Source organism: Panthera onca, chromosome B1 (assembly GCF_046562875.1).
Source record: "Panthera onca isolate mPanOnc1 chromosome B1, mPanOnc1 haplotype 2, whole genome shotgun sequence".
Taxonomy (NCBI): domain Eukaryota; kingdom Metazoa; phylum Chordata; class Mammalia; order Carnivora; family Felidae; genus Panthera; species Panthera onca.
This window is the reverse complement of record NC_138342.1, coordinates 110621528-110635146: the sequence shown is the minus strand read 5'-3', so window position 1 is coordinate 110635146 and position 13619 is coordinate 110621528. Positions and strand designations below refer to the sequence as shown.

At 33.4% G+C, this 13619-nt stretch overlaps 1 long non-coding RNA gene across 1 annotated transcript; it reads left to right on the top strand.

The window, feature by feature from the left end:
• The first annotated feature begins 268 nt into the window (after positions 1–268).
• On the top strand, positions 269–13058 carry LOC144616031 (uncharacterized). Its single transcript, XR_013554889.2, has 3 exons — positions 269–388; positions 3915–4087; positions 12964–13058. It is a non-coding gene; the product is annotated as an uncharacterized LOC144616031 (long non-coding RNA).
• Positions 13059–13619: the final 561 nt, after the last annotated feature.

Below are 13619 nucleotides of genomic sequence, written 5' to 3'. Positions count from 1 at the left end.
ACACAATCCTCTAATTTAACTGTTTTCTCTAAAGTAATTTTTCATTTCTATATTAGAGACATAGCTACCAGAATTTTTTATATTGATGGATAAAAGTAGATATTTTTCTATGATCAGTGGTTTATCTTATTGAGACTAAACTTAAAGATAGCCACTAAGCTTATAATAGCATAAATATATATACCAATATTGACATCCATCCTTTGTTCAATCAGACTGTAACAACTATCTTCATCTATTTTCTTTCAGTTCAGTTGAAGTCCATAATATTTCAGAGATAATTTGCTACTCAGTCTGGACCCTCATAGTGAATTACGTCTGCCTATCAACTTTGCAATTACAGACCCACAATTTTATCAACCCACCTATGAATGAATGTACTCTCAAGGTACTAATTCTTATATCAATGCATGTATTCAAAATGGGACATAATTCAAGCATGGTAAATAAGTATTTTTGTTCATAGCACTCCTTTCTGTCATATGACTCCATTCCAAGGACATATTTCTGAGTCAGAAAGAAACTTAGAATAAAAATAGAAAAGATGTAAATATTATTAGGAATATTACACAAATTTTATAATTACTTAGTTATCAATATAAATTTTCCTAATCTTTTACCAAATAAAACTAACTGTGTGACTTTTCAGGTTCTATGAATTATCCCTGGTGCTGAAATGCAGAGGTGAAATATGTAAAATCCCTGCTCTTGTAGTGTTTACATTCTCATAGGGAAGCCAAATTATATATAAATGCACCCTAAGTGAGGTAAAGGTGCAGTAGATAATTTACATTGAGTGGTAAGGGAAGGTTTCTCTGAGGACACTTCCATTAATCAGAGAACTAAATGTGGGAGTGGGAATTGTCATGTAAATATCAGCAGGAACAGGGTTCCTGGCAGAAGAATTAGCAATAACAAATGCCTTGAAGTGGAAATGAGGACTAGGGAGAAGGAAAGAAGAACTAAATGAAAGAGTGAGGAGGAAAAGTTGGGGAAATACATGGGAGCCAGACCATATAGTCCCATTAGCCATGTTAGACTTTTGAAGTTGATTTCAAGTGATCAGAATTCATTGAAGAGTTGTAAATAAGGGTGTGATGATATGATATGATTTAAATGTATAAAATATGCTGACTGGTATGTTGACAAATCATTGTGTGGGAGCAGTGTAGAAGAGGGAGTACTGGAAGGGTGGTTATTACTGTAGTCTAAGTGAGAGACTATTGTGGTTTGAACCAGAAGGGGAAGGTGTTGAGAAGTAACAAGGTTATTAGGCTAACCCAATAGGACTTGCTGGTATAAAGGATGTAGAGTATGATTAAAAGGATGAATCAATCATAAATATTAGGATTTTGGCCTTAGCAATCAGGTGAATAGTTGTGACATTTAATAAGATGGTAAAGAGACAGAGAAGCAGATCTGAAAGGAAAACCAAATGTTCTGTTTTATCTTATTAACTTTCATATATTTATTAAAAATCAAAATGGAAATGACGAGTAGGTAGTTGAATGCATGAGTTCATCTTTACATTAGGGTCTTGAAATAAAATGTGGATGTCATCAGCATATAGAATTTTTCTGAAGATATGAGGCTTGATAAAATTACCTAGGGCACAAATAAAGTGAGAGAGGAGATATTAAAAGCATTTTGCTAAAGGCAGGAAAATAATGAATGTTGCACATCCAGACACCCGATGGATTTGAGTGGACAGTGAAGATAAATGTGAAAATATAAGATGCCATTAACAAAAAAAGAGAATGTGAGAGCAATAAAATATTTAGAAGACATAGGTAGAATTTGGGATTGAATGAATAAGTTGTATATGTGTTTCTTTAATTCTTGATTTCAATAAACAACAAAACATGATAGTAGTGTTATCCCAAAGATAATTAAGAAGAGAAAGCTATATATAAACATTTTGGGAGTATCTATAGATTTGGAATTCATCTTTATGGTATGAGTAAATTCCACAGCATGAAACTCCCCCAAAGGTGAAAATTGAATTTTTCTTTTTATTTGTAGGTTTTACATTTCTGTTGCTTTTGCTATGATAGGAGTTGAAGGGCATTCTCACAGAGAATAGCAGGACCCTCAGGTTGAATTGCTAAATAACTGAAGCTATAGTCCCCATAATGTTGTTTAGCATTTATAACTACAAAAGTTCACACTAGGAATGGCCAAAAGAATAAGAAGTGATATTCAAACTGGCTTAATTTTATATTGTTATGTTCCTACATCATTTATATATCTATATTATAAACAATAAGAGTTTAGGAGAATAAAAACAAAATCAAATAAATCAAAACCATACAAACAAACCACAAAACTTTGGAGAATCCCCTTGGAAATGATAATATCTTACAAATATTTTACTTTAAAGTATTTCCTTCATCTCACTATTGATAGCTACACTTACATGATGCTATGTTATGTGACATTCACAGATTCTGGAAACTGGGACATGGATCTCTTTGGGAGAACATTATTCAGTCCACCATAGTGATCATTAGCCATAGTTTGGAACTTAGGACTCTTCTTGAGATGAGAATCATTCGACTACTCTTGATATAGTATAAGACTGAAGCTTTATATAAATACAAATGAAATCTATATCATTCCATAATCTTTTAACTGGATTAAAATATCCTGTGATTATAAATTGATCTTGGCAATAATGTCATCAAAGCTACCATTTGGAAATTCTCAGGTAATTCAAATGTATTTCAAGATAGTGTGAAAATATTTCATAATGGTAAATCAATATTGAAAATTCATGAAGGTTAAGGAGTATTTTCACAAATTTATCACAAATCCAAAAGATTTTCAAAGGAGACATAGATCTTACTTTACTTTTATTCTCTTAGAAGTCAGAATCTAGAATACATATAATCATATGAAAATTAACACTTGAGATAGAAGAAAAAGTATGTGTGTGAATTGATAATGCAAGTTTACTTATTAAAGATTGAATTTCATCTTCAGATGTCTGTGAAATAAGTGACAAGAAAGGATATACTTTTTTGAAAGAGAAGTTATTTAAAACAACCATTAATAAATGCAATCTTTTTAAATGGAAGCCATTCATGAGTCATTCTAGTAATACTATTGGTGAAAAACATCATCCTTCTGGCTGTTAGAAACCAAACTTCACCTCCAAATGAAAATGCTCCTAAAAATTTCACTACAGCCCAATTCTGACTTACTATGGGAATGGTAGATTCACCGTTCAAGATCATCTGAAGAAAATAAAGTGTGGAAGAGGATCTGATGACATAGAGATGAGCCAAATTGCAACGCAAATATGATGTAAAATTAGTAAAAAGGTTTCTTAAGATTGCTCAGCATTATATCATACATAATACTGGAGAAAAACTTCAAACTGTACGAGGAAACTTTATTATCAATATCATCCTTAACATACAGTTACACTCTGAATTTTGAGCATACTTAACTGAATGGATTTATGCTCCTCAGTGATGTGTAGCAGTGCTATCAGACAGGCGGGTCTGATTCTGGGCTTCCTCAAACCCAGCAACTGGAACAGTTGACAAAATCTAGCCTTGGGGGACACTTTATGGATCTATGGTTGCCTCTGGAAAACTCTGAGTCAAAAAGCCTATGAACTGATGTCATTAAGATATGAATGTAATATTTTCATCACCAAGGGATGAAATCTTTCTCTGGAATTGCTTCTGTTTGCTAAGAGAGTATTTCTCTTATTTTCCTTAGACCAGTACTCCAAAATGTCAAGGAAAAGAGCAAATTAAAACTCACTGCTGAAAATGAGCATTGTATATACCTTTAAACTATTTATTGTTCTGTGATGTGGATACATATGCTTCTGGAAAAAATGGTCTTACAAATCAATGAGTAAAAAAAATAATTTATGTTTTGTTTTTTTTTTAGAGAGAGAGAGAGAGAGATTACAAGCAAGGGAGAGAAGCAGAGAGAGAGAGAGAGAGAGAGAGCCTGAGACAGGGCTAAATTCCATGACCCTGGTATCATGACATGAGCCAAAATCAAGAGTCAGACATTCAACCAACTGAGCCACTCAGGCACCCCTGGAAAAATGGTCTTACAAATCAGTGTAAGTAAAAAAAAAAAAAATAACTTATGGGATTCTTGAATGATTCCTAGCAGGCTTGCAGGGGGCATTTATAACAGAGAAGTTAGAAGAAGCTGTTTTCATGTTTTCTGGTTTAGAGTAGACAAGGCTGTATCAGATCCCAAAATCCCATGGGCCAATTTATAAAACCTCTTGGAAGATAGACTTTGCTGTCTTGTTTGTCATGTGTAACAAGATGCTGGGCTACACCTTGCATATCCATGTCACCATATTTGATGCAGCATGTCCTGCTATGAGAGAAGAAATGAAGACTTCGACATCAGACAAGAGACCTTAGTAGAGCAGAGATGAAAGCAAAGGTTCTGGTTGGTTCCGTTTTGAAGGATATCATTATATCTAGGAATAAATTGTATGATTTTTGGTCTCTGACCCTCAGGGGAATAATTATAACCCATAAGCATTTTGCATTGTTTTGCATTAGTAAGAGGGACCTTACAAATATTGAAATTGAAGATCCATAATTCATGTATATGCCTCTCCTGATTCATGTTTCTGTTGTTCCTATTTCTCCTATATGTCATGTAAGCAGCACTAAGACTAGTGCATAATTACATGTTTTGTTCATAAACATTACTCTAAAAGGGCATGGACTATATGTTATCCTTGACCACCTTCATAAAAATGGCCTATTAATAGAACTATAATGCTAAATAAAATTAAACAAAAGTAGTAGTCCTCCATGTTCATCTATTATACAAGGACATGTAAAATTTGACCAGTATGAATAAATATTTTGCAAGTCTAGTTTTTTTGCTCTGTACAATTTGTACTTTTTTAAAATGTTGACTTACCTTAAAAGCAATTTAAGTGAAAATCCTCTGTGATTACAATTTTAACAAACACACATATGAATGTAATTATTGTTATTATATAAAATTTATATTCTTAATGCCAATAAAATAATTATTATATAATTTTAATTTTAAAATATATACCTTTGAGACCAGGATGGCTAAAACCATCCTAAGTACACAATAATTAAATACACTAAAAAGATGACTTACCTTAATAAAAATTAGAAATTGCAATTCCCATCCATGTCTATGGGCCCTCATACATCTTCAACAAAGCTAATCATTTTAATAAATATTATGACATGATATTACTCCATTTTAAAGTCTTACTTTTTCCTGATTGTTTTCTATTAATGTGCAGTGCTGAGTCCTAAATAAAAACATAAGTTTTTTTTTTTTTTTTTCTGATAAATGTTACCACTCTTTACCTTATAGAGGGCAAATTTTACTTTCCATTCTCTTCCATGTAGATTTGTTTTCCATAATCAATCATACTTTAATGTTTGCCAATATTGTTACTTCTAAACAAATGGCTAAGGATGTGGATTTTGTTTATACTAGTTATGCATTAGATGACTACAAAGAAACTTGAACAGCATTTTAATATAAAGGTATCCCTTGCTTTTTGAAAGTTCCAAAGTTCCTGCTACACCAGTTTGGAATTTTTGCTTTTACGGGGCTGGGGGGCGGGGTGGGGAGAAGAAATCAAAGTACAGTTCAGTTCAGCACTTGGTTTGCAGTGAGCCAAGCAGGGAGAGTGGAACCACCAAGGTCTCTCCCTGGGAACTACACTCAGCATCTCACATCAAGTTGTCATAGCTTTGAACTCTGTCTGTGAGTATCTGTGCTTTATCTTGATTTATTTTGTGCATCCATTAACAAGATGGTGCTAACATATCAGAGAAACCTGAAAGACGTTACTCTTTGGGTCTGGGACTGCTCAAAAACTTTCCGTATAAATTAATTGTAATTGCTTCTTTGCTTTACAACATTTTGGCTATGAAAGGTTTGATAAGAGTGCTCTACTTTTGGATGACAAGGGAAACCTGTATATCTAAAATATTAAAGTGCATTATTATCCTATATACAATTTATTTTCTACAGATAGAAGTAGTGTGCAACATTTGGAAATGCCCAACATCATAAAAGGAAACATTCTAGATAAAACTACTTAAGATTAATTTCACATGCATAGGATTTCCCAATTAGAACTTTCACATTAGCATTGCATTTTAAACAGTTAATCTTGTAATGAGACATCCCCAGCAATGAGAAGTAAGTTGCAGGACCGAACATGGCTCTAAGGCCTGTATCTGGGAAGGATGACATTTGGTATTTTAAAAACTATTTCATTTGGAAAAGAAAGTGCTACACTGCCACCTTCTGACAGTGACTTTCTCTCTGATCAGAAAAATTTCTGGTTTCAATGGGGTATATATTGCTTATCCATTTGGTATCATTAATCTTTTTAGGCATAAAAGATTAGAATATTTTATATTTGCCTTTAAAAAATTATCTGCACTGTTATGCATATGCAAAAATAATTTAATCTTAATGTATGTAAATTATGCAAAATAATAACAAAGTAAACAACCATGTACCCACCATCCAAAGTAAGAAATATTATCAACAATGTTGATGTTTGTATGCATCTCCCCGATCCTAAATTTAAAATTTAACTCTAAAAATACATCTGTTTTTTTTAACAGATGCCATTAGAGTGACCTTCATGCATGTAATATTTTTGTGGCCTATTTACTTAGCATTTCCATGGTTCTCTGTCACTCCTGACCTCTGTCTCTGTCACTCTGTCACTCCTGACATGCATGTGGTTGAAAATGCCTGTTTACATAGATAGATTACCCTTCTGTCTTTTTGTTTAAGTTATTTTTTTATTTATTTTGAGAAAGAGAGAGAGCAAGCAGGGGAAGAACGGAAAGAGGGGGAGACAGACAATCCCAAGCAGGCTCCTAGCTGTCAGCATAAGGCCTGATGTGGGGCTTGAACCCACTAACCATGAAATTATAACCTGAGCCAAGATCAAGAGTTGGACATTTAACCGACTGAGCCATCCAGGTGCCCCTACCCTTCTTCTTTTTTTTTTTTTTTTTAAAGATTTTACTATGATGGGGGAAAATGCTTCATTTATTTAACAAAGATTTATTGGACACTTACTATGTGTCAGTCTTAATAGGAAATAGAACAGATGTAATGGACAATAAGATGGAATAATTGGTTGCCCACTAGACAAGTTTTATACGGAACTCTGGGACAACGAAACAATTAAAATCCAGTTAGATAAGTGCCATAGTTAAACTAATACAAAGTTCCTTTTCTCAATCTGCCTGTTTTTCAAGAACCCGAGGGTAGCACAGACATTGACAGAAGACCTGGCCAGCATAGAATCTTAATTAAATAATGGATTGGTTCAGGACACTGCCATCAGGTCAGTAATGTGATTGAACCCAGGATTTTAAATCAAATGTCCTCTGATGAATTCCTTTTTCTCACAGTTCACTTAGTAAAGTAATAGATGTCCTGTAATACCCAATACTGTTCCTCTAGAAAAATTGGCAAATGCTATTGGCTATAAGAGTCATAAAAAAGAAATACTTAAAAGAGATGTACAGTTGACACTTGAACAACACAGGTTTGAACTGTGTGGGTCCACTTACGTGTGGATTTTTAAAACTAAATACAAGACGGTATTGTAAATGTATTTCCTCTTTTTTATGAATTTCTGAATAACACTTTCTTTTTCTCTAGCTTAACTTTACTATAAGAATACAGTATATAATATAACATACAAAATACATGTGAATGGACTGTTTATGTTATCAGTAAGGCTTCTGGTCAAGAGTAAGGTATTACTAATTATTTTGAGGGGAGTTGACAATTATACATGGATTTTCAACTACATGAGAGGTCAGTACCACAAACCCCTCCATTATTCAAGGATCAATCAATTGTAGATGAAAATGATATTAGCTTCCTTCCATAAGAAAAAAACTCTAAAAGTTAAGATGATATAATTTGCTTATAAATGTCTAGGACAAAAATGGTAGTCATTTTATTGTTCATTGTAATTTTCTTTAGAATTTTAAAACAATAAAGTCAAATTATAAGTTCATTTACATAATCAAAATTGTTTTCAAAGTAAAAAGATTTTAATATGAAAATTATTTGAAATAACTTATTTTTACTGTTTGGAATTTCTTATTAATAAGAAACTACATTTAAAAATGTCTGATTTAGGGGTGCCTGGGTGGCTCAGTCAGTTAAGCCTCCGACTTCAGCTCAGGTCATGATTTTGCAGTTTGTGGGTTCGAGCCCCGCATCGGGCTCTGTGCAGACAGCTCAGAGCCTGGAGCCTGCTTCAGATTCTGTGTCTCCCTCTCTCTATGACCCTCCCTTGCTCACACTCTGTCTCTGTCTCTCTCTAAAAAGTAAATAAACATTAAAAAAATTTAAAAAAAAAGTCTGATTTAACTGGTGACCATAACTCATACAATGTGGTAAGAAAATTAAGTTTCTGTAATTTTTGTAGGTAAGTATGTAAAATGGGTTAAGTGTGGAAATGACTACAAATCCTCTTTTCATTTTGTGCTTTTGCTCTACAGAAGTTTTAAAACTTATATACAGATATTTCCTGATGTCTCATTGTCTTAGGTAGGAAAATGAAAAATCAACAGTTATTTTTATGGCTTTCCATGAGAAAAGGCTCATCACACTTCATTGGAAAGGTACTGAACATATCTCATAGTTTTCTAAACCATCTTATAACTTGTCCTTGGATAAGGCCCATCCTATGAGAGCTGTTCCACCATGATTTCTTGGTGGAAATGTCCTGGTTAGTTTCTAAGGAAAATTTCACTTTTCTTTTTTCATCCAAATGATTTTTTTTATTTAAACATCTCCAAACAACATAATCCTTAACTGTTCTTAATCTTTAGCAATCCTGGACTTAGACCATATAAATATCAGGTGCTTTTTTTCCCCAAGGGAATTGTTATCACATCTGGATGTTATATGATATTATTTTCACGAAATCTATTGTCTAAACAATAATTGGATCACCTTCATTAATGTACATTAAACATCATTTTTAATTGTTTAAGCAACAAAATTAAATAATATCTCACACAAATATGATTATTTTATATTCATCTTCATTCCGTTTAAAAGTACAATTTCTGGGGTGCGTGGGTGGCTCAGTCGGTTAAGTGTCCGACTCTAGATTAAGTCTCCAACTCTAGATTTAGCCTCAGGTCATGATCTCACAGTTCATTATTTTGAGCCTGGCTGAGATCCACCCTGCTTGGGATTCTCTCTCTCCCTCCTGCCCGTTCCTTGCTCACATGTGCACGCCTTTTCTCTCTCTCTCTCTCTCTTTCTCTCTTGCATGCATGGGCATGCATGTGCGCATGCTCTCCCTTTCAAAATAAATAAACTCAAAAAAAGTACAATTCTTTAATTTACAATAAACTCACTTGGAATTCTGTTTCTCCTTCTACGTTGTTTTTCGTTGCCCTTTATTACTTGTCATCTGTTTCATCCCCCTAAACTTCAGTGGAACTTATAAAATCATGTCATTTTTAAAGACTAGACCAAGCATAAGGAAGGCATTTATATTTGAATTATTTAGTGCTTGAAATATTTTTCAGGGAAGATAATAGCAGGTATTGCTTCTTCCAGACAATTAGTAATCTCTATTTGAAAGACAAGTCTGCACCAAGGTGCGTATTGCCAGTTTACTTATTGTGGTATTTGGACAGATTACTGACAGGGCACCAAACAGTCTATGCACTCAGACATCAGAGAGAAAATGAGAGCATGATTTACTCTGTATGGATACATGATTGTTAGTTCCTGTGTTTACGAATATATAATTTAGTACAGAAAACTTGGCTGGAGTAAAAGTTTAATAAAACGGTTTGGGAAAGAAAATTTCCCCCATACTTGATCTAAGACATTTACAGAGACTGAAATGAAAGCAACTTTGAAATATTATCAAGTCTCTCATTTTCCTTTTACTCAAACAGGATTAGCATTGCACAAGGTTAAATTATGCACCTAACCACATGGTGAATTTTGTTTTACCATGAATTAAATTGCAAGTGCCTCACCTTGCAATATGAGAATTGTTTTCCTTCAAGTCCTAAAGGTTTTTCAATCATCAGTAGTTCCTTATTAAAATGCAAATACTCTGAGGATTGGAGAGCCCTTAACTCAAAAGTATTTAATACTTTAGGAAGCAGAAGGGCGTGATGACCTCTGAGAGTAAGTTACTGATGTCAGGGTTGCAGAAGGCAGTGATGGAGAAGCAGGAGGTGTTTTGGGGAAGACCAGGGCAGCCACTTGAAATTGTCAATATTGCCTCTCTACAGCTTAAATACGTTATATTCTTGATGTATTTAATCATTTCTGTTTAATCTATCTTTTCTTTTATATATCGGGATGTTGTTTTCCTCTCATTTTCCACAAGGTTCAGGAGGGAGCAAAATCAGACCAATCAAATTTAACCCTCTGTCAGTCTGAGCTAGAGGTGATAGCCTACAGACCACTGTTCTGATCAGAGTCTGTAGATGAATAGAATCTTATATACTTTCCAAAGAATTTCCTTCAGTGACATGTTGATTTGTTACAAGCATACGATTAAGAAATGTTAAATGCTTAAGTTTTAGTACATCTATTGTTTCTATTTCATACCATAACATTTTGGCCAATGTACCTGTAGAAGACGAGATTTATTTTAAGTTTATTATCAAAGTTCAGGGAGTTTATGAGCCAAAACTATAACATAGTTGTTGAAATATTTCTTATTCATCATAATAAGGCATCATTAGGCACCATGTAGGTACTACTTTGTTACAGTGTAAGACAAGAGCCATTGAAAATCATAGTTAAAACTGTTTTTGATATATCGTTTGTGAAGATCTCTTTAAAAAATGAGTGGATTAGCTAATGAATCCTGAATTATGCTGGAGGATTGAAATATGTCTGGATATGCTGAGTCTTTGATACAGAAGTAACAACAAACCAAAATCAAACTGTAAAACAGAAAGTATATTTGCTGGCTCCTTTAACTTCAAGATGAAGAGAAGGAATTTTTCAGGTCTTGCTTAATGAAGGTATCTACTTATTTTTAATGAAGTAGAAATCTACTCATGTTAGCAAGTGAAATCTATTTATTTTAGCAAGAATTCCATTTCACCCCTCACTACATTCCATACTGTCAGCTTCCTACTAATCCTAGATATTCCTCTGAGTATCTACAGTGGTTCCCAGCTTCCCATCTGTATATCACACAAGAAAATGTTAGCTCCTTGTAGCTATTTCAGGAGAGAGAAGAAATTTTATATCCATTGTTTCTCCAGAAAACTGCCCACATATCTTATTGATGCAAATGGACTCAAATGCTCATTTTTGAAAATATCATTTTATTCAAGAAAATGCATGTGGTTGATATAGGCATCTGGGCTGATGACTGTAGCAATGGAGGGGGGATGGATGTCTCTCACTAGGGTGTGAAAATTAGATTATTAGTGTGACTGATGAACACAGTGAAAGGAATGCTGGGAAGACAACCACATTGTCACATTTAACTTATCCTAAATATGGCTTGAGGCTCCTCATTATTTTTGTTACTATTACATGACTTAAAAAATATGGACAAGAGTTCATAAGGAGATTATAGTCACAGATACCTAATTCATATTAACATAATGGCACATAGAGACAGAATGAGTACTTTTCCACACAGATGTACATAACCCTGCAATACACACACACACACACACACACACACACACACAGGTATACACAAAAGCTATATGAAGACCATGATGTATATCTGTGTGTGCTTTAAGTTGTATGCATGTATGAATATCAGAACCCTTAGAGTTTAGCTAAAACATTTTATACTGATATTTAATATAATGACCCCCTCAAACCCTTTTTTAAACTTTTGAAATATAAGCTCTTGTACAATGTTTATGGCATATAATATGCTTATACAAAGTAAAATTCTTGGTCAATACCTGTTTTGAAAGAGCAACAATTCTCATTCTTGAAGTATTATCAAACCAATAGAATTTTTTTACAATAAAAACAAATTGTTTTTTTAAATAGCGTTTTAAACATTTGAGAATGTCTTAAAGATAAATTCCTAAGTGATTCCTGTAAAATGAATATGCTATTCTACAACCTAGTTTAGCAAACTTTTAGCAAAAAGGCAGATAATAAGTATTTTCCACTGGACATGCCATATGGTCACTGTTGATGTTATAGTACAAAACAAAGTGATAACCAATATGCATATGAATGAATTTGTCTATGGTTTAATAAAACTTTATTTCCAAAATAGGCAGTAGGCCAGATTTGGTCTGTAGGTGGCAGTTTGCCTACCCCTGTTATGTGAAATCATTTATTTATTCAAATTAAAAGAATTAAATTTAGATATATTGCTCATTCATTTTAAAATTATATATATATATATTATATATATAATATAATTATATTATATATATATTATATATATAATATAATTATATTATATATATATATCATATATTATATATATATATCAAGGTGGTTTTCTAGGAAGAATAAGTTTATTGCATCTAATGGTGGTCAAAATATAATTTATAGATGTCAATCTGAGAGATACATAAATTCATTCTTGTAAATATGCTTAGTCTCATCTAATTCTTTTCAGATCAACTTTTCCTGTTATCTTGCGATCACAAAGATAGATTTTCTCACAAACTACAGTTACTATTATTTAATAAGAATTGTGTGTATTTCTATTTCGTAAATAATTTCACTCATTTCTGAATAATTAATTATATAGCAAAACCTAACTGATTTCTGAATGTTTGGAAATTTTGATTAAAAATTATTTTCAGATATTATGTTTAGATATAAGCATTATAAGGAAACCAAATAGTCTAAGCAAACAAACTGAGTAATGCCAATGGAAACATCTATAAAAACTCTACTAATACAAATAACGGGCAACCCTTTTTTTCCTTCCCCCTTTAGCGAAGCTGTGCATGTACAAAGTGGCCACTCCAGGAATTAGCAAACATATGACCATGGCAGCAATTGCAGGGACAATATCCAACCATCTATGGTAAAGTTACTTATCTGATTTTTTTTAATCACTGAGAATTTAGAAGCATTACTCATCAGAGTTTGTTTATTTATGTATTTATTTTATTTTATTTGAGGGAGAGAGAGAGAGAGAGAGAGAGAGAGAGAGAGAGAATCTTAAGCAGACTCCACATTCAGCACAGAGACTGATATGTGCTCAATCTCACGACCCTGGGACTTGAACTGAAATCAAGAGTTGAATGCTCAAACGACTGGGCCACCCGCAAAAAAGAAGAGTAGGGTGAATAGTTTAGGGCTGGCTAGTGTGAATAATTTCAGTGGGCTTTGGGCCATAGAAGTGGTCAGTAGTTTTCTGGCACATGGGCCTTGGATGAATAAAGTGGGGAATATTGCCTCCCGGGGTGAGCAGCCACATGGAGGATGTATGCCTGGATTGGTTAGTTTGCATATCAGACATGCTCCTGGCTGGGCTCTTTGCCATCTTGAAGAATTGGTTAGCCCTGGGAGGGGCAGTCTTTAAGCTGTCAAAACATGAAAATATACAAAAAATAAATACAATTTATTTGCTGAATGTGTTAATAAAT